We start from the raw sequence: 24,053 nt of genomic DNA on the forward strand, positions 1-24,053 counted from the left end.
ATCTGTGAGAGACTGGATACTGCACTTACTTTGCTAAAAATATCTAGTGTTTTGAGTTTCGTTACTCAAAGTGACCTAAATGGGGTCAAAAGTTATTAACACTGACACTACGTATTTTCCTCTCCAGATTTCTGTATAGTCACATTCCCTTGCAGAAAGACTTTTTTTTTATTCTGTCAGTCCTGTGTACATCACGTTTTTTTTTTTTTTAAATTTGTCTTTGTTTTCTCTGCTTCTCGAATTTAAACCAGATCTCCCCAACATACATTCTGCTTTCTAAATTCTTAGGGGGGGGAAAAAACAAGGAATCAAGTGTTACTTATGGAATTTGAATTAAATAGAAAATTCAAAGAGGTTCGTCAGAATCCTTGATGGTTAAAACAGCGGTCCCCAGCCTTTTCAGCACCAGGGACCAGTTTCATGGAAGACAGTTTTTTCCGGGGGAGGGAGGATGGTTTGGGGATGATTCAAGCACATTATGTTTACTGTGCACTTCATTGCTACTATTACTACCTTGTAATATATAATGAAATAATTATACAACTCACCGTAATGTAGAATCAGTGGGAGCTGTGAGCTTGTTTTCTTGCAACTAGGCAGTCTCATCTGGGGCTGATGGGAGACGGTGACAGATCATCGGGCATTAGATTCTCCTAAGGAGCACACAACCTAGATCCCTCACGTGCAGTTCACAATAGGGTTCTCACTCCTATGACAATCTAATGCCACTGCTGATCTGACAGGAGACGGAGTTCAGGCCCTAATACCAGCCATGGGGAGCAGCTGTAAATACAGATAAAGCTTCACTCACTTGCCCTCCACTCATCTCCTGCTGTGCTGCTTGGTTCCTCACAGGCCACAGATCCCAGAAGCAGTCCCTGGCCTGGGGAATGAGGACCCCTGGATTAAAAAGTCTAGCAGTGGGGGTGGGAGAAAGGGAGATAAGAATGTTCAAGAAACTACACTAGGAAACTAAAGAAGCCATGTAATGAAAACTATTCATGATATATTCTGTCCCTTTTTGGAACATCTAGAACGTTTTAGTTACAAATTCTCAATGGCCTAGGATTTGGGGCCAAGTAAAGAAAGATAAACTTGGTTAAAATGTTACTGAACCATACTTTCACCCCAACACTTCTCACTAGTACCCTTAACCTGCCTTAACTTCAGAAGTCTACTCATTTCTACGACTATTCTAGGCATTTGTTTCTTACATTTCTTATCCTTGTAATGTTCTCTGTCATTCATTCTGTCTGCTTATGCTTTAACTCTTGCTTCAAAACGACATGACCAAAACCCAATTCTCTAAAAATCTCATCACCCCGGACAAAAATGATCTCACTCTCCTCCCAACTGCATACATACTACCATCTTGTTCACATAATTTTGTTTATGTACCATCTCTTCAATTAAATTGTAAATAGTCTGAGGTTAAGAACTTTTTCTTGTCTTGTCTTTTTCTTTTCTTTCTTTTTTTTTTTTTTTTTTTTTTTTTTGGCTCTGTCACCCAGCCTGGAGTGCAGTGCTGTGATCGCAGCTCACTGCAACGTCTACCTCCCAGGCTCAAGCGATCCTTCCACCTCCGCCTCCTAAGTAGCCGGAACTACAGGTGCATGCCACCACACAGACTAGTTTTTCTATTTTGTTGTAGAGACAGGGTTTTGCCATGTTGCCCAGGCTGGTATCAAGCTCCTGGGCTCAAGTGATTCTCTGTCCTTGGCCTCCAAAAGTACTGGGATTACGGGCCTGAGCCACAGCACCCAGCCGAAAGCTTCTTCTTATACCAATTTAAATTTCCAAGTCCTATGCATCATAGTAAACAGTAAATATGATTAATGCTACCAATGAGAAAACATATGTAATAAGCAAGAATATGCAAATATTTTCATTTCCCCTACAAAATGTCACCACCCACTCAACAAAGTCTACCTACTCATAAAAGGGAAGATATCAAATTCCCCTTATAGGATGAATGACAAAATTATGATGGTGATATTGTTTGGCTCTGTGTCCCCAACCAAATCTCACCTTGAATTGTAATATTTCCCACATGTCAAAGGTGACCAGGTGGAGACAATTTAATCCTGGGGACAGTTTTCCCCATGCTGTTCTCATGATAGTGGGTGAGTTCTCACAGAATCTGATGGTTTTATAAGGGGCTTCCCCCTTCACTCAGCAGTCATTCTCTCTCCTGCTGCCCTGTGAAGAGGTGCCTTCCACCATGATTGTAAGTTTCCTGAGGCTTCCGTCACCATGTGAAACTGTGAGTCAATTAAACCTCTTTTCTTTATAAATTACCTAGTCTTGGGTATGTCCTGATAGCTGTGTGAGAACAGACTAATACAAATGTAATGCAGTTGTAAGAATAATTTAACAGAGAGAAACTAAATAAGACCTATTAATTTAAAAAAATGCTACAAATTGATGTATGGACCCTGATGTATTTTACTGTCTGTTTGAACAGGTTATTTATCAAACTATTTGTACCTTGTAAACAATGTAGCCATATGATCTCAATCTAAATTTCCATAGTTACCAGGTCCCAGTACTAAGTAAGCAGCTTCAGGGAAGATGTTCCTTTCTGAGCTTCCGTATCTAGGAAAGAGAACAAGCCATACTGATGGGTTGCCATGGTGGCAACCCTAATCCCCAAATCTCATTAATACGTTTCTTAGACAAATAAATCAGATGGGAATACATCAATCATGGGAGTTGTAGATTGAGATTTAACAAGTTGCCTAGCTGTGCAAAAATAACGGTGAACCAGAATTTTGACAGAATTTAATGTAGAGTAAGAGAATAAGACTTGCTACCCTAGATACGAACCTACAACCTACCCTCCTCCTGCTGGTGAACAGTGAATTCTATTTGTGCTACTTTTGACTTTGCTAGACATCAAAGCCTTATTTAATGGAGTCTTTATGCTATTTTTGCCAAAATTAAGAGTAAAATTGTTAAATTGTTACAGCTTTTTTACTGTCAACTTAGTACATTAATTTGCATGATTATAATACATTGAAAATTACATGACTTTTTAAAAAATCTATGATTATTAAACACTTATTATTTGTTTTTAAACATTTATCATTTCTACAAGGATAAAAAAAGGTTTCAAGGGAAATGATGTGGTTCGTATATTCAGAGTTTAGATTCAGTATTTGGTATTTCAGATTGGTATGTTTGTCTAGAACGAGTTAAAACAGATAAAGAAATTTAGGCTTGGTTGACAAAGTAGGCAGGGAATCAAGCAGCTTTACCAATAAATAGAGTTCCAAACTAACATATCAAATGTGGCTGAAATTGTTACTAAATAGCTCAGTAATATGATTAATTGATAATTGTTGGAGGGTTGCAGGGGAGGGGTTGGAGAAGAGAATGACTTCTAAAGGTAGTTTTAGTTTGATTTTTATTATTACTACTAATATTATTATTATTACTATTGTTTTTATTACAACAAAAAGAATTTTAAGTATTTTACCCTTTTTGTTTCTCCAAACAGAAAAATTAGTCACAGAGACTGATATATGAAGAATGTATAGCCAAATTTGATATTTAAAACTTAACTAACCAACAAGTATTTATTCAGTGTCCGGTATTCTTGTTTGGTAAAATCTCCCAACTTTCTAGGTTAATCAAGTGAAAAAAGGTAAAGAAATGAACAATTGTTCTGAGAGTTTTTTTAAAAAAAACTATAAAAGCATTAAACAAGGAAGATAATATTTCTTCCACTGTTAAATTATGTGGTGCAAATTATAAAATGCTATAGAGAAATCATTGAGAACTAGAGTTACCTGGTAACTTCAGGAGGGAAAAATGGAAAGACTGGTTTAATTAGAGTGAAGAATTATAATAGAGGGCAGAAAGAAATAAACCTTCATAAATTTTTATAAACACGAAGTTTGTAATTTACCTAAGAGAATAATGTAAACATTAAAGAGAAACTTGACTCAATTTTTCTTTTATTTCCCTTTTCAGTAAAGAAAATGGACTTTACATTGGTAAAGGTGAAACAACATACAAAGAGAACTGAAACTTGAGGTAGGTGAGGAGGTAATAAGAAAACACCTATCTGTTTCAAATAAGTTCATGTTTCCAGGGACAAATTACATCCCACAGCTGTTTACAAGTAACCTAAGATCCGTTGCTGATGAGTTCTGAAAAACTGTAAAAAATGAAAAAGATGATAGATCACTTGCTTAAAAAATGGTAAAACGGTAGACACTGAAAACTGTAGAACAGAAAAGTAAAATTCCAGAGTCCATAGTTTAATGTATTAGAATTTGGTAGTCACTTGGAACCAGACTGACTAAGAAAAATCACACCACACTTCTTTATTTGATCTTTGAGAGAAGATGGAATTTTATAGCCATGATATAAATTAATTTCAGGAAAGCATTTAATCCAATCTTTCATATCTTTGTGGATAAGCCTAAAATAGGGGTCTGATTTAATTATGATTAGGTAAAATCAAAAATAGTTGGATAACTCTACCCCGATTTTTGTTCATATTTTTCATAAATTACGTAGGTGAAGAAATCATTCTGGTCAAATCAACAGGTAAAACAAAAACTACATAGCATAGAAGATATGACTGAAGACAGAACCAGGAAACAAAATTATTTTAACAATTTGAACTGTGAGCTAAAACCTGAAAGACAAAATTTAACAGAAATATATGAAAATTTCTACATTCAAGTTGAAAAATACAATAGTACAAGTACAAAGTGGGATGGGTTCTAGCTTAGCCATGTGAAAATCATCCAGAGGTTTTAGTGTCTGCCAAGATCAATGTGAGGATAGCCTGAAGTTACACTTCTAACACTTCCATTTGAAAATACTGCCCTACCTTCCTCCTCCCTTTCATCCCCTTGCCACTATTCCCCTGGAATAGACAGAATAATGACCCCCACCCCCGCTCGTCCTAATCCCTGGAACCTGTGAATATTTATGTGGAGAAATGGATTTAAGATTGGAGATGGAATTAAGGTTGCTAATTAGCTGATCTTAAAATAGGGAGATTTTCCTTGATTATCTCATTGGATGCAATATAATCACAAAGGTTCTTAAAAGTAGAAAAGAGAGGCAGAAGAGGAGACTGGAGTTATGTGATGGGAGCACTCAATCCATCACTGTTGGCAGTGAAGATGGAGGAAGGGATGTAGATGGCCTCTAGAAGTTGGAAAAGGCCAGGAAACAGATTATCCCCTAGAACCTCCAGGAAGGAACAGAGAGCCCTGGGAACATCTTGATCTTATCGCAGAGAGATCTGTGTGTTGGACTTCTGTTTGTTTGTTTGTTTGTTTGTTTTTGAGACAGGTTCTCACTCTGTCACCTAGGCTGGAGTGCAGTGAGGAAATCATAGCTCACTGCAGCCCCAATTTTCTGGGTTCAAGCGATTCTCCTGCATCAGCATCCTGAGTAGCTGGGACTATAGGTGCATGCCACCCACCCAGCTAATTTTTAAATTTTCTGTAGAGATGGGGGTCTTACTGTGTTGTCCAGGCTGGTGTTGAATGCCTGGGTTCAAGCCATTCTCCTGCATCAGCCTCCCAAAGTTCTGGGATTACAGGCATGAGCCACTGTGCCCCGCCTGTGTTGGACTTCTAACTTACAGAACTGTAATAATACGTTTGTGTTGTTTTAAATCACTAAAGACTGTGGCAATTTGTTAGGGAAGCAAGAGAAAAGCTAGTACACTTTTTATAATTTATTTTCCTTCTCTGCATTGCAATGCTGTGCTTATTTAGCATCCACATGTCCTTTCTTCTCTCCTGTCTCTCTAAGCAAGCAACATGATGCCATAGAAGGGACAATAAACTATTACTTAGATGTTGTGGATTTAGAAACTTAGTAACTGATGTGACTCCATGATCATATATCCCTCATGGTTAGTTTCCATAATCACTAGTTTCCTAATTTGTAAAACAGAAATCTAAAATAGCTTCCTTCTTTGACTCTGTGCTGCTTCAAGGAATTTATGAGATGAAGTATAGGAAATAATCAAATCCAACTGTTGAGCATATAATATGTGCTGCGTATTCTTCTCTATGCTTTATGTGTAACCTTTTATTTGATCTCTGTAATGATACGTGAGCTGTGAACTATTATTTTTTCTTCACCAGGATAAAGAGAAGTACTCTGAAAACTATAAAGTACCAGAAATTATAAATAAATGGATGTCCTGTAGGGAATCAATGTACAAGAAAAAAGTTTTTTCGACTAATAATTTTCTGAAAACTTTTTGTTTTCTTATTTAAACTTTACTGATACTAGCTTTCCATATTTGTACCTTGAACATTTTCATCACAGTTATTCTCTTTCTTCATTAATCTGTCCATTCATTCTATAAATATTTGTGAATTACCTATGATGTGTCAGGTACTATCCTAAGCCTTTGGGATAGAACAGTGGATGAAACAGACATGGCATCAGCTATTTAGGATCATCGATTGTAATGAGGGCTATAAAATGGGAAGTGACAAAGAAGTGTGGTCAGTAGCATCATGGGAATAGTGGTCCATAGAAGGATATTAGTCATTCATGTAATACAGAGCTGGGGTGTCAAGGAACATTGTTTAGAGGAAGACATATCTAAAGATTTGAAGGCTAAGCAGGAGTTAGGCAAAGTGAAAGCAGAGAAAATTGCAAAAGAATAGTTACCTTCGCCAGGCGCGGTGGCTCACGCCTGTAATCCCAGCACTTTGGAAGGCCGAAGAGGCTGGATCACCTGAGGTCAGGAGGTCGAGACCAGCCTGACCAACATGGGGAAACCCCGTCTCTACCAAAAATACAAAATTACCTGGGTGTGGTGGCGCATGCCTGTAATCCCAGCTACTCCAGAGGCTGAGACTGGAGAATTGCTTGAAACTGGGAGGCGGAGGTTGCGGTGAGCGGAGATAGCGCCATTGCACTCCAGCCTGGGCAACAAGAGTGAAACTCCATCTCAAAAAAAAGAGAAATAGTTAGCTTCAGTATTTCTGTCTCTTCCTCATTTACATGGACTTTCTTTTTCTCTCTCTCTCTCTTTAAACTCAAGTAGATCCTTATGTTTCATTCCCAAAATATAATTTGATATTAAGTTCTTATAAAATTTTCAAACATTTCATATTTAATAAGCTCTTTATAATCCATTTTTATCTGATCTCACATTCTTTTAAACTAATAACCAAGCAATGTTTGATTAAAGGGTACTTTATTTCCCTATTGAAGTAGAACATGGCCTTCTGTTATTAATCATAATATAAATAAAATTCAAAATAAACAAGCAAATGTTTCCTGTATAATTTCATTCTTGTGGTTGCCTTCCTTTGCCACTAGATGGTACTTGTATGCCTGAGAGACCAAAATGCTGATTCAGTTTACCTTCCTGGAAACTGTAAAACCAACCAATCAGAGGATCAGGTTATTGAGAAGAAGAAACTTGTCCAACTCCCTGTAAGTAATCCTGGTTTTTAAATTTATCCTTAAAAATTAACCCAACATTATCTTTTCTCTTTAGATAAATATGACAGTAAAAATTTTTTAATTAAATTAGCTTTAATTTATGCCCATCCTGTACCAACCCCCATACCCCATTGTTTTTTTACATTTCTTTATTTTTACTTTCTAATAATACTGCTTTTCTAACATCCAAACCTGGAAAATTTGGTTACTTGTTCCTTATTGGAGGCCCTCCACCCTCCTAGCTCCTTGTCTAAGCTAATGCTTTTCTTCCTACTTGGAAAAGTCACTACCTCCCTTCCAACCCCTCCCTCATAGTTTTTATTTTCAGAAATCCTAGTCATTCTTCAAGGCACATTTCAACTAGTACCACTGTCATGAAGTTTTTCCTGTTACTATTACTTGAAAATACCTTCTTCTGATTCCTTTTTCAATCTTCTAACAATTTTAGTAATTTGTTTGATAATACATGTAATGTATTATTCTAAAGAGCTATATGCATCTCCATAGCAATTAGGCTTCCTGCATTGTGATTATTTATGAAATTTAATCTCTGTACTACACAATGTTTGCCTCTTGAATGCAGAGACTATCTTAGTAATCTGTATATCCTGAAATATTTTGCACATTATTATTTATTGAATTGGGTTTAATGGTAATATCCATAAGACTATTGCAAAAAACTCTAAGAATAACAAAATGATATGGTGATTCTTAATGATAGTCTCATGTGTAAGTTGGATGAAATTCATTAGCAAAACCTGTGAAATCAAATCATCTTTTTCACATTTTCCCTTTTTTCCCATGGCATGAGACTCCTGCCTTCTTCAAATATATAGAAATAATGAATAGAGTATAAGTATTTTAAAATATAAAGCTGAGTTTAAAACAGAGACAGCAAAGACTTCAGATACCAGAACTGAAGAAGAAATTCAAAGCCACAATAATAAGGTCCAGGAGCTGAGGTTTTAACCCCATTTGGGACTAAAAGATGTGGTCCTGAAGCCACTTATGAGGATCTGGAGCTAACATTCCTGCATAAACTAGAACCCTAAAGAGGTTTTCACTTTTTGAAGCCTTAGAAGTCTAGGATGAGTAGGGGTGAGAGTAATGGTTCCCGTGAATATTGAAAGCCTCTGCCAATGGAAATCCAGTTTTACCTTATCATTTGAAAAGAGAATCCTAAGCTTAAAAACAGAGAAACAGCCAGGCCCTATTGAAGCAAAATAAGAATCCTTGATGAGGACATATGCACAACTCAGGAAACAAAAGAATCTCACAGAATAAATGGCCTTCAATAAAGGTGAGCTCTCAATAAAATTTGCACATCACACAAAGAAACAATCTACCAAAAGGCAGATGAGAAGACACAAGAAATAGAAAAATCTGTGCCCAAAGAACTTGAGTTAATAAAGCAACCTGACCACTAGGAATAGTGACTCACACTTACAATCCCACCACTTTGGGGGTCCAAGGCAGGAGGATTGCTTGAGGCCTAGAGTTGAGACCAGCCTGGGCAACATAGTGAGACCCTATCTCTACCAAAAAATTTAAAAAAAAAACAAAACTGGAAGTGACTATCAAAGAAAAATCCATAAAATGATTAAAAACATAAAGGAAAATAAAAATCAAATGAAAGAAAAAGATAAGATAAAATAAACATATTTTTTAAAAAGAATTTATTGATCTATTAATAATTTTGATACTTATTGAACATCTGCAGAGTTCTAGCAGTGTTCTAGGTACTAGAGATAAAATAGTGAATAAGATACACAAATTTCCTACTGTCATAGAGCTTTTTCTATTAAAAATAAAAAGCTCATCAGATGGGTTAAATAGATGAACAAGATACAGTGAAAGATATAATTATTAAATTGGAAAATAAATCTGAGGAAATTATACTGAGGATTAAAAAATGGAGAGCATAAAAGTGAAGTTATATCCTTATAATACAATAACAAGACCTGACACATATTTAATAGAAGCTCTAAAAAGAAAGAAAAGAAAGAAAATGGAGGGTAGGCCTGATTCAAAGAGAAGATAGCAGAGAATGTGTGAGATATGAAGATAGACTTGAACCAGAATGCAGTAAGTCCTTAACAGGATACATGTTTTAAAAGAAATCAATATCAGAACACTTCTAGTTAAAATTAAAGAGCACCAAAACAAGAAAAACAATTCCTAAGAGCAAAACAAGAAAGAAAACACAGCTACAGGCTGGGCATAGTACCTCACGCCTGTAATCCAACACTTTGGAAGGCTGAGGCAGGAGTATTACTTGAGCCCAGGAGTTCAAGACCAGCCTGAGCAACACGGTGTCTCCAAAATGAATAATTTAAAAAATTAGCTGGGCTTGGTGGCCCATGTCTGTCATCCCAGTTACTTGGGAGGCTGAACGGGAGGATCACTTGAGTCTGGGAAATCAAGGCTACAGTGAGCCATGATCATGCCATTGCACACCAGCCTGAGGGACAGAGTAAGACCCTGTCTCAAACAACAACAATAGTCTACCTATGAGGAAACAAAAATAAAATTGACAATAGAACTACCACTAGTAAAAAGAAAGATTAAAATACAATTTTTAAAGGGCTATGGGAAATTCTATTCTCAACTAAACTGTCAAAATGAGGATGAGAAAAGTTGTCAGATAAAGACCACTAGAGTTTACCATTCACAGACGTAGGCTAAAACAACGACTGACAGATGTACTTCGATAAGAAGGAAATTGAATCCGAAAGGAAGAAACAAGATGTAAGAAGAAATATTGAATAAGGAAACTGAATAAAATTTTGGAGAAACTAAGTATTGACATATAAATAATGTATTATAACCAAGAAAATTAAGATGCTATAACATGAAAGAAGAGGAAGTCAGGGTAGAACATACTCTGTTTCTAAATTCCATTTTTTGAGAGGAGGCTACAGTTATTATTAATTTTGGAAATTGTAAAATGATGTATGCATGTTAAAAATTTCAAGACACCTGTCATGTGTATTTGCTACATCATTTGAGAATATTCAATTCAAGGACTAGAAAATGAAAGAAAGGAAAAATTAATTAAGAGATACATAGATATGTTAGATATAAGATAAGTAGAGTATATGTGTACTGAGTGCATAAACAAGAAGATATGGAAGGACTGGGTAAGCACCAAATATTCATGAAACACCCAAGGCACCAAATATTCATGAGGCCCCATTTTGGCTCCATGTATCCTCTGCTCAAGACAGATAAAATCCATGGGTGCTCAACAGGTAACAGTGGTAAGTCACAATTATAGCCAGGCGGACCAGTCCCTGAGTCTTTCTTGCAGAGAAAATATAAATTGGCTCTAGGCACCCTCATCTGCCGAGTCTTCTTTGTTTATATGCAATTCTGGTCCTTATAATAACAATGTTAGCAGGAAGAATTAAAATAGAAAAACAGAAGAGAGGGCATATAAACATTTTATAGAATAGGCTTCAGTTAATTCAATCCTATACTAATTGCACCCTTTCCTAAGTACATTATTAACCTACTTTCCCCCTTTCCCCTTGATTCTTGCTGTATCCTTTAAATTGACTCAATAAACTGTGATCTCAGCATCTTACTTTGGTCTATGAGCCTGTCTGGGCCAGTCCTTTGGTAAAGGACTTGGAGACATCATTGTATCAAGATAATCTCCCACTAACATACCACTAAAAGGTAGAAATATATAACTTGTAAATTAGTAAAAGAAAAAAGGAGAAGAAAAAGATCACTCAAATGGAAGACAAGAAAGGCCTAAAAAAGTAAGAAATGGCATCTTAAAATCAAACTTGATTACCTCTTCTTTTATTTCAAAGATAGACAACTCATTTTTAATTCACCTACCTTATCACGTAATTTCTTATTGGTTGTATAAATACGTGGTTAAGAAGGATTCTAAAGTGAAGTCCCATTTTAATAAAAAAGAGTGCCTTCATCTATTAGCAATGTCTACCCAAAGGCACTGGAAATGAGCTGAAATAATATGAGGAGTACATATGTGTCTTTATTAATCCAAGTTTTCTAAGCTTAAAAAATCACCACCAATTCCCAAAGCCCTCAAAAAGTCAATTATATTTTCTTTTAGTTTTTGTAAATTTGATGCTTTTATGCCTAATGTTTTTATATGTTTGAGAGAAGTTACTTCATATACTACTAATTAATTCAAATAAGAATATTTGTAGTATCTATAACAGCATGAAAATCATAAGATAGTATTTTTAGTTACTACATAGGAAAGAAAGTCCATCAATATGCCTATAACTGGCAAGAAATTTCAGCCATTATTCAATTGGATTCTACAAATTGTCATTGCGCTCTTACTGTGACATGCACAAGGAACTCTACTAAAGGATGCAAAATTTAAAAACATAGTCCCTGCCATCCTGCCATCAAGAAATTTAATAGTGAAGGAGATATCCATTACATACTCAACTGTAAAACAGTATTATGTCAGTAGATTCTACATCTAGCTGGGTACTAGGATCATCCAAGAAGCTTTTGTCTGTGTATTTATTATTTTTGACTGTCAGAACCTGTTCAAGATCTGAAAAAAAAAACTCTAAGATATGAAATCTTGAAATTTATAGATTTAAAAGGGCTTCCACATGATTCTGATACTTAGCCATATTTATGAACAGCCATGATAAATGTTATGCTATTAATACTTAGAAGAATGTGGCTTATGTTACTTTATTGCAATTGTTTTATGACCCTAGTTCTCAAGGAAAGGGAACATAATATGAGTACATTTCCTTAGGAGGATAAACTTACAAGGATAAACTTGCAAAATAGAATATTAATATGGGTTCAACCCTGGAGTGCCAGAGAACACCATGAAAGCATTTGATGACAAGAAGGAATAGAGGTACAAACTCACTCAACATGTTGGGGGAAGGGACAGGATAGGAAATATAAACATAACCTATGTCCAAATTGTGCCATGAGGCCAGGCCTGTTTTTTTAACTTTCTCTGTATCTGCACTTCAGCCTGAGGACTGCCTTGGAAGAGCTCTTATTAACTTGGAAATTTTAACTAAAAAAAAAAAAAAAAAAAAAAAATCGTATTTGTACACTTCTGGTTCCTAGATTGTCAAATATTTTCAAGTCCCTCAACTATTATTTTTGGCATATTTTTGTGTCATTTTCTAAAAAGACAGTGTATCTAGTCAGATAAGTTTTCTAAGTAGGATTGCTTGACTTTACATATTTTTGTGTAGACCTTTTATTTTCTTGTGAAGATTTTTATTTTTCAAATAATTTTTTATTTTTATTTTTACTGTTGTTTCTTGATGTTAAAATGGCTTGTATTCATTCTTTTACAAACTAAGGAAAAGAAGAAAATTATGAATTAAAATAAAGGAAACATTTTAACTCTAGTTGTTCTGATATACATTATATAACATATGGCTTAGGATAGACTGATAGACCAAATAGACCAGTTGACCCAAAAATGTGCAACAGGCCAAATACCATGATATTTACTTCTTACTCACATAGTAATTCAAAAGGATGCCCTAGGCATTGTCATCCAGTTGGGGGATAGTGGATTGAAAAGGCACAAAGGAACAAAAGGCCCCCTTCTTAACAGTCCAGACCCTGAAGTGACAATTATCACTTAAGCCTACATTTGTTTTATGAGAAACAGCTATGTGGCTCTACCTAGTTGCCAGACAAGTGCCAGTCTTGGCTGTGTGGCCACTTTCCAGCTATAGTTCCATATTATGGAAGGATTACAAATATTCAGTGACAACTAGCCATATGCATTCTCTTTCTTGAAAATGTAAGAGAATCTACTTTTGAAAGTGTCTAAGCCTGGCACTTCAGAAGGGTTATTTATTGACAACACTATTTTTACTCCATTGTTATTGGTCTTCATAAAAATTTGTGGAAATTCAGCTGGACGCTGTGGCTTACGCCTGTAATTCCAGCACTTTGGGAGGCCTAGGCGGGTGGATCACGAGGTCAGGAGATCGAGACCATCCTGGCCAACACAGTAAAACCCTGTCTCTACTAAAAATACAAAAATTAGCCAGGCGTGGTGGTGGGTGCCTGTAGTCCCAGCTACTCAAGAGGCTACTCGAGAGGTGGAGGCAGGAGAATCGCTTGAACATGGAACACAGAGCTTGCAGTGAGCCGAGATCTCACCACTGCACTCCAGCCTGGGCAACAGAGAGAGACTTCATCTCAAAAAAAAAAAAAAAAAAAATGGAAATGTATATTTTCCCCCAAAATTATTCATCTAAATTTTCTAATGTAATAGCTTAGATTTGTGCAATAGATTCTCAAATAAGTATTTTAAATTTATTTGAATCACTGGTTACATCTATGCATCTATGTATTCCTTTAATCCTGACTCAGACAATAAACTGTTTATCTAATTTGTTAGTGTTTTTAAGGAAAAATAATTCAGTCTACTTATGAATTCTATTATTTATCTGCGTAGAATTTTTTGAGTATTAAATCTTGCATTCGTATTCGGATAGTGTTTGTTTGTTTGTTTGTTTGTTTGAGACATTGTCTCACTTCATCACCTAGGCTGGAGTCTTGGCTCACTGCAAACTCCGCCTCCCAGGTTCAAGTGATTCTCGTACTTCAGCCTCTAGAGTAGCTGGGATTACAGGCGTGGGGCCACCACCTCCAGCTAATTTTTGTATTGTTAGTAGACATAGGGTTTCACCATGTTGGCCAGGCTGGTCTCGAACTCCTGACCTTAGGTGAGCCACCTGCCTTGGCCTCCCAAAGTGCTGGGATTATAGGCATGAGACACCATGCCCAGCCACGTATTCAGATAGATTTTTAAAGCAATAGTGTAGGAGCGATGTAATTCCTAAGCCCTTGTGTATTTAAAAATTATTCTTTTACCTTAACACATGAATCACAATTTAGCAGCTGGGAACAGAATTCTTGGGTAATATCCTTTTCTTCTCAGAACTTTGTATACACACACACACACATGCACACAGACAGACAGACAGACAGACAGAGAGAGAGAGTTTTTATTTTCTGAACCGTTTGAGGTAAATAATATACCCTCATTGGGGCTGGATTTGGCCCCTGAACTGCAGTTTGTCAACCCCTGCAACAGATGCTGAAATGGAATGAAGAAATAAAGAAGAGTTAAAGGAACTTTTTTAATTGGCAAAATCATGAATCATATACAAATACAAAATGAACATATATAAAACATTTTATTTAGTTCTTTAAATAATGAGAGAATCAGTAAGATGTTACCACTGGTTCAAAGGTGAAATTCAAACAACCCTCCCACACAGACACATGCACGCACACATGCACACACACACACACAAAATCAAGGGTGCTGAAATAAATTTACTAATGGATGCAAAATTGGTCAATATCCATGGGCAATGATCAATTGTATTCCTCTGGACAAAATTCATTTGCATTTCTAGAGACAGTAATCATCTGCTTTATCCTTTTTTCAACTTTCAACGTTATAAAACAGCTCAAAGATAATGAGAGGCTCAAGCTCCTACATTCATGGCCACATTAGGGAAACTGAGACCCTGATGAGGCTTTTCAGCTATCAAATCAAGCATAATGACATCTTAGCATGTACTGATTTCAAAATATCCAATTCAGACCTTAATGCTGCTTTATAGGGAATGCTAAAAATTAATTTGTATCGTTTGTTTATAAAATGTAATAACATTTTTATAATACGTTATAAAAGAAACATTCCAACTCCTCTATTGCAAGAGTAGGTGCTGTCTTAGCCAAGAGGACTTGAAACCACCTTTGCAAAAATCGTATCAGTGAAAAAATTATGGCAGTGGAGGAGATCTGATCTAGCCCACATCCCTCTTGTCTTTAGCTTTCAAGCTGCCTTTAATTATTCCTGACCTAACTTTGGAAGATGCTTAGGTTGTAGTTTAAATGGTAATAGCCCTTTCTCCAAAACTCAGCCACCCTTGTAAAGCTAGTGAGAGACCACCAAACTAGGTAGGGGGAGAAGAGAAGCTGAATTCTGCAAAGATATAGACTGACCACAAGATATGAAACTTCCCTAACTACCTGCAGATAACATCACAATTGTAGATTGGCCTTTTGAGATATCTTTTCAGGTTTTTTTTGCATGTCTGACACTGATGGCTCCACTTGGACCCATCAAACCACTCCTGTGCCCACCGTCCCAGGAATGACTCAGTTGAAGAGGACAGCTTTAACCCTCTATGATTTTATCTCTGACCCAACTAATCAGTAGCAAGCATCAACTTCTTAACCACCCCTATTCCTTCCTCCAAACTGCCTTTGGCAAAACCCGTAATTTGGGATCCTTCCATGAGACTGATTTGAGTAATAACTCTGTCTCCCATGTGGTGTGGCTGGACTCATATCAATTAAACTCTTTCTTTACTGCAATGCTGTGGTCTTTATTTGTGCAGCGGGCAGGATGAACCCATTGGGTGGTTACAGAATTTGCACAGGGACAGAAACATTAAAGTGGCTTTCAAGATGCAGACTGAAATCACAGCTCCAACACATACTGACTATATAGTCATGGGGAGATAAATTAACATCTACCAGTCTCAGTTTCTTCATCTGTAGCATGATAATAGTAACTACTTCATTGGGCTGTTATACAAGTATAACAGCCTAATGTATTATATTGAGGTAATACAAGTGACACACTTAGTATATAGGCTGGTACAAAGTAATCACTCAATATTGTTATTTTATTTTATTTATTTGTTTGTTTGTTTGTTTATTTTCGAGACAGAGCCTTGCTTTGTTGCCCAGGCTGGAGTGCAGTGGCGTGATCTCTGCCTCCTGGGTTCAAGCAATTACTGCGTCTCAGTCTCCCAAGTAGGTAGGATTACAGGCACCTGCCACCATGCCCGGCTAATTTTTTTATTTATAGTAGAGACAAGATTTTACTATATTGACCAGGCTGGTCTCAAACAACCGACCTCAAGTAATCCACCTGCCTCGGCCTCCCAAAGTGTTGGAATTACAGACATGAGCCATCACACCCAGCCCTGTTATTTTTCTTTTAGATCAGGGACTTGATAACATCTAATTTATCTAAAATTTGCCAAGATATGATTTTGGACACTCTTGACAAAGCTGTGAGTTACTATATTTATGTCACATTTGTGTTTTATTAGAGAACGTTATTATATCTTGGTGGGAAATACCAATACATTGAATTTTCTAGAAACTTGCTGAAGTGTAGGGGCACGGAATTGCCACATCTCTCCTAAGGTATCCTCTGATACCATTTATCCTGGGGTGTACATTTAGGTTAGTAGAAAGAAGAGGAATACCATCTAATTTTCTATAGGAATCAAAAGGTTCTTTGAATTACATTCAGTCTTCTCTGAAAGTCTCAACTGACACTATGGAAATTAATCTTTCCAGCATGGATTCAATTTTATTAGAACCTAATATAAGGAAACATCTTGTTCTATACAATTTTTTTTTTTTAAAAAGCAGACATTTTCCACACTAAAATGAACACAGAGGAAGAATTATTTTGAACCTAATTTTATTTGAAGTAAATTATAGACAGTTGCATCTTTTCTGTTCAATTTATAGCACACATTAGACATTTAAGAAACTAGAATTGTTATACCCTGCTACTAGAAAGGAGTCCTGATCCAGACCCCAAGAGAGGTTCTTGGATCTCGTGCAAGAAAGAATTCAAGGTGAGTCCATAGAGCAAAGTGAAAGCAAGTTTGTTGAGAAGCTAAAGAAATAAAGCGGCGCCATGGGCTGCAGGTTGCCCATTTTCATGGTTATTTCTTGATTATATGCTAAACAAGAAGTGGACTATTTATACCTCTCCTTTTTAAACCATGTAGAGTCTAAAACTTCCTGATGTTGCCATGGCATTTATAAACTGTTATGGTGCTGTTGGGAGTGTAGCAGTGAGGACCACCAGCGGTCACTGTCATCGCCATCTTGGTTTTAGTGGGTTTTAGCGGCTTCTTTATGCAACCTGTTTTATCAGCAAGGTCTTCATGACCTGTATCATATACTGACCTCCTGTTTCATTCTATGACTAAGAATGCTTTAATGAATGCAACCTAGTAGGTCTCAGCCTTATTTTACCAACCCCCTATTCAAGATGGAGTTTGCCCTGGTTCAAACACCTCTGACCCCTGCACTTCTAAATTGAAAAAAAAAAAATTATCACTGAAGTGACTTTATTTTTAGAACCATAAAGATTTTTTTTCTTAAATGTAACATTTTTCTATATGAAGAACTGTCATTTTAATTCCATACCCTACTCACTCATCACTCTGCTCAAATTATCATTCCAATTCTCAACTCAGTGGTTTGTTGTTGCTGTGGGTTTTTTTTTTTTTCTATTTATGGTAGATGAAAACTAACATTGATGTTATAAAAATAACATTAAGATGCACACTCAAAGCCCATAAGAAAATCTTTCTGGGTTGAGGACATTTCTGGCTGGGTTTTCAAACAACAAAAGTCTGTTGACTTTTGAAATATCCTTTATTTGACATTGGATTGTTCTCTTTTGCCTGCTCGATCAGAACAGGTGAATTTAATTTTCTCTTTTCTTTGTGCTGTTATCAACTGCAGACACCTCTTTAAGAGGACCCAGTAGGAGAGAACTGCCCTTGAAATGCTAAAATGGGGAAAACAGCTTGAGAATGTTATGAGGCAAGACAGACTGACGTGAAAGATATTTTCATCTCTGTGCACTTGGTGCCAACTCAAGGCCAAGTTAGGAAAACAGTCCACGATGTACTGTAAAGTAATACTGAATGGAACAGGTGAGTTAAGAATGGAGTAAGAATGGAAAAGTGAGTCAGACATAAAGTCACAACACCCTGAATTTGTCCTCAAGATAATTATCAGTGGCATTAATTGGCAAATTTCTGTTACTATTTAATAGTAAACTAATTAATGCTACAAATATTTGCATTTTGTGGAGAGAACATTACAATGTTCTCAGTATAAAACTAAATGGGGAAGTGGAATTTAGTTTCAAACTCTGACCTATCTCTTAAATCACTCATTTCTATTTCAAGCTGAAGGAGAGAAAAAATATTGTGCATGAAACCTATAAGAATTTAGAGTGCTTATCAGGAAAAGGAGAGTGTTCTGCTAGTAAGGGCTTTATTTAAATTTACTAAGGGAAAGTATATTTTCTGTTTCTATAGCAATTTTTCTGTATGACTACTTTCTAACAAAAATGAAATCTTTCTGTCCAAAATAGGTGAGTGCCTTAAATGAGAGAGCCTATATCATACTCTTTGATTGTTGATCCTGTTTTTACATGACCTTGGAACCATCTCAGGTTCTTAATTCTTAGCTTTTCCTTTACATAACTATAAAAATGGAGATGATAAAATGCTGAAAAGTTTTAAATGTTTGTATGTGTTTGTTTGCTTTGTTCTGGGAGCAAAGCAAAGTGAGCATTTTTATCTCTATGAAATATTACTACACTGGAAACTTAAAAATACAGGGGCAGATTCAGGGGGCAATGCCATAAAAATGAAGACAATTTTGATGAAACAGAACTTTAAAAGTATGAACTTTTAAACACTTTAAAGATATATATCTTAGAATTAAGCTAAAAAACATTTTTCTGAATGTTGATGAGGGTACAGAGCAATAGAGCTTCTTATATACTGCCAGAGTGGTATGTAGTGGTAACATCTTTCTCGAAAGTAATTTATCAACATGTGTCAAGAACTTTAAAAATGTTTTTAAGCCAGGTGTGGTGGCTTATGCCTGAATTCTAGCACTTCAGGAGGCTAAGGCAGGTGGATCACTTGAGACCAGGAGTTCAAGACCAGTCTGGCCAACACGGTGAAACCCCGTCTCTACTAAAAATACAAAAATTGGCAGGGGGCAGTGGCTCATGCCTGTAATCCCAGCACTTTGGGAGGCCAAGGTGGGCGGATCGCCTGAGGTCGGGGGTTCAAGACCAGCCTGACCAACATGGAGAAACTCCGTCTCTACTAAAAATACAAAATTAGCCAGGCATGGTGATGCATGCCTGTAATCCCAGCTACTCAGGAGACTGAGGCACCAGAACTGCTTGAACCCAGGAGACGGAGGTTGCAGTGAGCCGAGATCATGCCCCTGCACTCCAACCTGGGTGACAGAGGGAGACTCTGTCTAAAAAAAAAAAACAAAAAAAACTGCTTTTACTAATTTGCTTAGGCTGCCATAACAAAATACCATAGACTCAGTGGCTTAAACCACAGAAATGTATTTCTCACAGTTCTGGAGGCTGGTGTCCAAGATAAGGTGCCAGCTGATTTGATTTCTGGTGAGGACTCTCTCTCTGACTTGTAGAGGGCTGCCTTCTTGCTGTGTTCTCACAGAGCAGGGCTGCAGGGAGAGAGAGAAATATCTTTCTTTTCTTATAAGACTATAGTCCTTCTGTTGGTTAGGGTCCTATCCTTGTGACCTTATTTCCTAATGACCTCTTTCCAGATATAGTCACATTGGAGATTAGGCCTAATATACGAATTTGGGTGGGGAACATAATTCAGTAATGTTCTTACCATTAGATCAAGTAATTCAACTTCTAGCAATCTATCCTATGTGCATAGTGTGAGGTATGGGTGGGGAGGAAGGGGAGGGAACTGAAATGTAGCCCTATATGTGAGCTTATTTATATTCATCACATTCTTTATTTACAATTTAAAAGAGAAAAACAATACAATGTTCAAAAGATATTTTGTTTGACCACAACACACAAGTGTGTGTTTGTACCCTAACACACTCAAAAAATAGTTGAGTTGTTATGGCACAACATAGAAAATTAGACAGCCAAAACTTTTAATTTTTTTTATTCATGGGAAAATGATTATGTTCTATTTTAAAATGTAGGCTAATGGCCAGGTGCGGTAGCTTACGCCTGTAATCCCAGCACTTCGGGAGGCTGAGGTGAGCAGATCACCTGAGGTCAGGAGTTTGAGACCATCCTGGCCAACATGGTGAAACCCTGTCTCTACTAAAAATACAAAAATTAGCTGGGCATGGCAGCGCACGTCTGTAATCCCAGCTACTCAGGAAGCTGAGGCACAAGAATGACTTGAACCCAGGAGGCGGAGATTGCAGTGAGCCGAGATCGAGCTACTGCACACCAGCCTGGGCAACAGAGTGAGACTCCATCTCAAAAAAAGAAAAAAAAAAAAGAAAAAAATGTAGAATAAAAAGTTATTTATGTACTCTGATATCCACAATGTAAAATATATGGATAGATGCATAGAGAAAAGCCTTAGGAAATATGTTACAAAAGATTAACAACGATTATGTCTGGGTAGCAGGATTATATGAATTTTTATCACATTTTTTGCAATAAGCATATAGTGTATTGATAACATAAAAAATATTTTTTCAAAGTGAACATATATGTAAATGTGCGGTAAAGTCAAAATAGGAAAGCTAAATGTGTCTGATTATCTAGGAAACCCACCAAGTATCTTAATGATGAGATGACATGAAGAATTTTTAAATAAAATCTCGGGTAAATAAATTTAGGCTTTATTTATTTGTTTGTTTGTTTATTTTAGCCCTATTGTTCTTTGTAATCCCCAAAGCGTTTCCTTCCTTGTTCTGCCCATGTTTACGGGTTGGAGATAGAAAAATAAGAAGAATGTGTCTGTTTCTGATTTAATCCCTTATATTGCGTTATTTTAATTACAGTGTGTAAATTGAATTTATTGTTCTTTTAGATAGGGCTGCTGAATGGAACACACAAAAAGCCATTTTTATTTTTGTATGTAACTTTTTTTATGCCTTGCCTTATTTCCGACATAGGGGTCCTCAAATTTTCTCTACAACAGAGTTGAATTTCAGGCGTCAGTGGAAGTAACGATGAAACCTGATCTTGTGCTATTAAAGAATCTCCTACTGCTACTCTCTATCCTTAAGCTTGATGAGATCCCTTTTGAAAATAAATGTTCAGGCTGGGCGCGGTGGTTCATGCCTGTAATCCCAGCACTTTGGGAGGCTAAGGCGAGCGGATCACCTGAGGTCAGGGGTTTGAGACCAGCCTGGCTAACATGGTGAAACCCCATCTCTACTAAAAATACAAAAATTAGCCGGGCATATTGACGCATGCCTGTAGTCCCAGCTACTTGGGAGGGTGAGGTGGGAGAATTGCTTCAACCCAGGAGGTAAATGTTGCAGTGAGCTGAGATAGCACAGCTACACTCCAGCCCTATTGACAGAGCGAGACTGTCTCAAAAAAAAAAAAGAAAAAGAAAAGAAAAGAAATGTTCGTTATTACAAACAATTCTGCCTGACACTGAAACATGACTTTTGTTATTGTGGATTGGTTTGTCTTTCTTTTTTTTTCCTTTTTTTTTTTTTTCCAGACAGAGTCTTACTCTGTTCAGGCTGGCGTGCAATGGCACGATCTCGGCTCACTGCAACCTCTGCCTCCCAGGTTCAAGCGATTCTCCTGCCTCAGCTTCCTGAGTAGCTGGGATTACAGGCGCGCACCACCACACCTGGCTAATTTTTTTTCTATTTTTGGTAGAGACGGGGTTTCATCATGTTGGCCAGGCTGGTCTCGAACTCCTGATCCCATGATCCACCTGAGTCAGCCTCCCAAAGTGCTAGGATTACAGGCGTGAGCTACTGCAACCAGCATCAGGTTTACTTTATATATTTTTATTTTTATTTGATTTAAAGTCTCACTCTGTCACCCAGGCTGGAATGCAGTGGCATGATCTCGGCTCACTGCAACCTCTACCTTCCAAGTTCAAGTGATTCTCCTGCCTCAGCCTCCCGACTAGCTGGGATTACAGGCATGTGCCACCACGCCCAGCTAATTTTTGTATTTGTCATAGAGATGGGGTTTCACCATGTTGGCCAGGCTGATCTCAAATGCCTCACCTCAGGTGATTTCCCCACCTCGACCTCCCAAAGTGCCGGGATTACAGGCATGAGCTACCATGCCTGGCCCAGGTTTACTTTAGAATGTCCTTGGACAACAGCCTAACCGCCTAATGAATTCTTCCTACCCATTGCACAGACAAAACCAATTCACTGAGACCATGGCACTGCAATAAAAAAAAGTTTAATTGACGTGAGGCTGGTCACACCACATGGCAGACTAATTTATTACTCCAATCAATTTCCCTGAAAATGTGAGCCTGGGCAACATGGCAAAACCCATCTCTACAAAAAAATACAAAAATTAGCCAGGTGTGGTGGCATGCACCTGGAGTCCCAGCTACTTGGGAGGCTTAGCCCAGAACGTCAAGGCTGCTGTGAGCCGGGATCACACCACTGTACTCCAGCCTGGCAACAGAGTGAGACCCTGTCTCTAAATAAATAAACTATAAACTAAATGTCTCTCAAAGTTAGCTTGGCCCAAGCCCAAGAATAATTAAGGGCAGTTTGGAGATTAAAGGCGAGATGCGGGTTGGTTAGATCTCTCACTGTCATAATTTTCTCACTTTTATAATTTTTGTGAAGGCGATTTCAAGAAGTGGAGTCTATTCAGTTAGTTGGGGTATTTAGAATTTAATTTTGGTTTACACTTTCCAAAAAGCCCAGCTCTGAGAAGTGAAACTCTAGGCTTTCAAATATATATGTGTGTGTGTGTGTGTGTGTGTGTGTGTGTATGTGTGTACATATATATATGTATTCAGACAGGGTCTTGCTCTGTCACCCAGGCTAGAGTACAGTGGCATGATCCCAGCTTACTGCAGCCTCAAACTCCTAGGCTCCAGAGATCCTACTGTTACAGTAGGTAATTAGTCTGATATGAGCAGAGCAGGAGAGGCTTCTCCCCCATCAGGAATGTCAGGTGACCATCAGGTAGTGGTCAGTCAGTGGTTACACTGTCTCTTTAAAAGAATAATTAGTCGCAGCTGGCGGCAGGGAAAGACAGTCTCCCAATAGATAGAAATGCCTGAAACTGGTGATCAGCATCTTCCCGATAAGATCTCAGGAGTTGAGCAACTGGGCTCAAGCATGTGCACTAAGAGGCAAAATAGCAGAGTTTAACTGGTATATGAACTTTCTCTGGAAATGCTTGACTGGTAAGGGAAGAACGCCTCAAGTGAGCATGTGTACAACTTCAGTAAACACACTTCAAGTGCAGCCCCACCAAGTGCTAGGAGGCCACTGTGCATGCAGACAGCCCACCCCAAAGGAAGAATCAGGGGAGAAGTAATGTGACCCTGGAAGCATGCCAGTGTATAAGATCCCAAGTCAAAGGCCAGACTGCACACTTGAATCTCTCAGGTTGCCTCCTTGGCCATCTTCCAGTGTGTTTTACTTCCTTTCATTCCTGATCTAAAACTTTAATAAACTTTCATTCCTGCTCTAAAACTTGCCTCAGTCTCTCACTCTGCCTTATGCCCCTTGGTCAAATTCTTTCTTCTAAGGAAGCAATAATTGAGGTAGCTGCAGACCTGTATGGATTCGCCACTGCCAACACTCCCACCTCAGCCCTCTGAGTGAGTGGGACAACAGGTGGGCATCATCATGCTCCGCTGTGTGTGTGTGTGTGTGTGTGTGTGTGTGAAGATGAGTTCTCACTATGTTGCCCGGACTGGTCTCAAACTCCCAGACTCAAGTGATCCTCCCTCCTTGGCCTCCCAAAGAGCTGGGATTACAGGCATGAGCCACCATAC

The 24,053-nt window shown here is 37.6% G+C and overlaps 1 long non-coding RNA gene across 2 annotated transcripts in view; it reads left to right on the forward strand.

Annotated features, from left to right (window-relative positions):
• Positions 1-2,246: 2,246 nt before the first annotated feature.
• The window catches only part of LOC116271075, a 32,263-nt gene continuing 10,456 nt past the window's right edge, over positions 2,247-24,053 (forward strand). For both annotated transcript variants that reach the window (XR_004179491.1, XR_004179490.1), the window contains exons 1-2: positions 2,247-4,038; positions 7,318-7,434. This is a non-coding gene — a long non-coding RNA (uncharacterized LOC116271075). The remainder of the gene's footprint in view (positions 4,039-7,317; positions 7,435-24,053) is intronic.

Source organism: Papio anubis, chromosome 17, assembly GCF_008728515.1.
Source record: "Papio anubis isolate 15944 chromosome 17, Panubis1.0, whole genome shotgun sequence".
NCBI classification, from domain to species: Eukaryota; Metazoa; Chordata; class Mammalia; order Primates; family Cercopithecidae; genus Papio; species Papio anubis.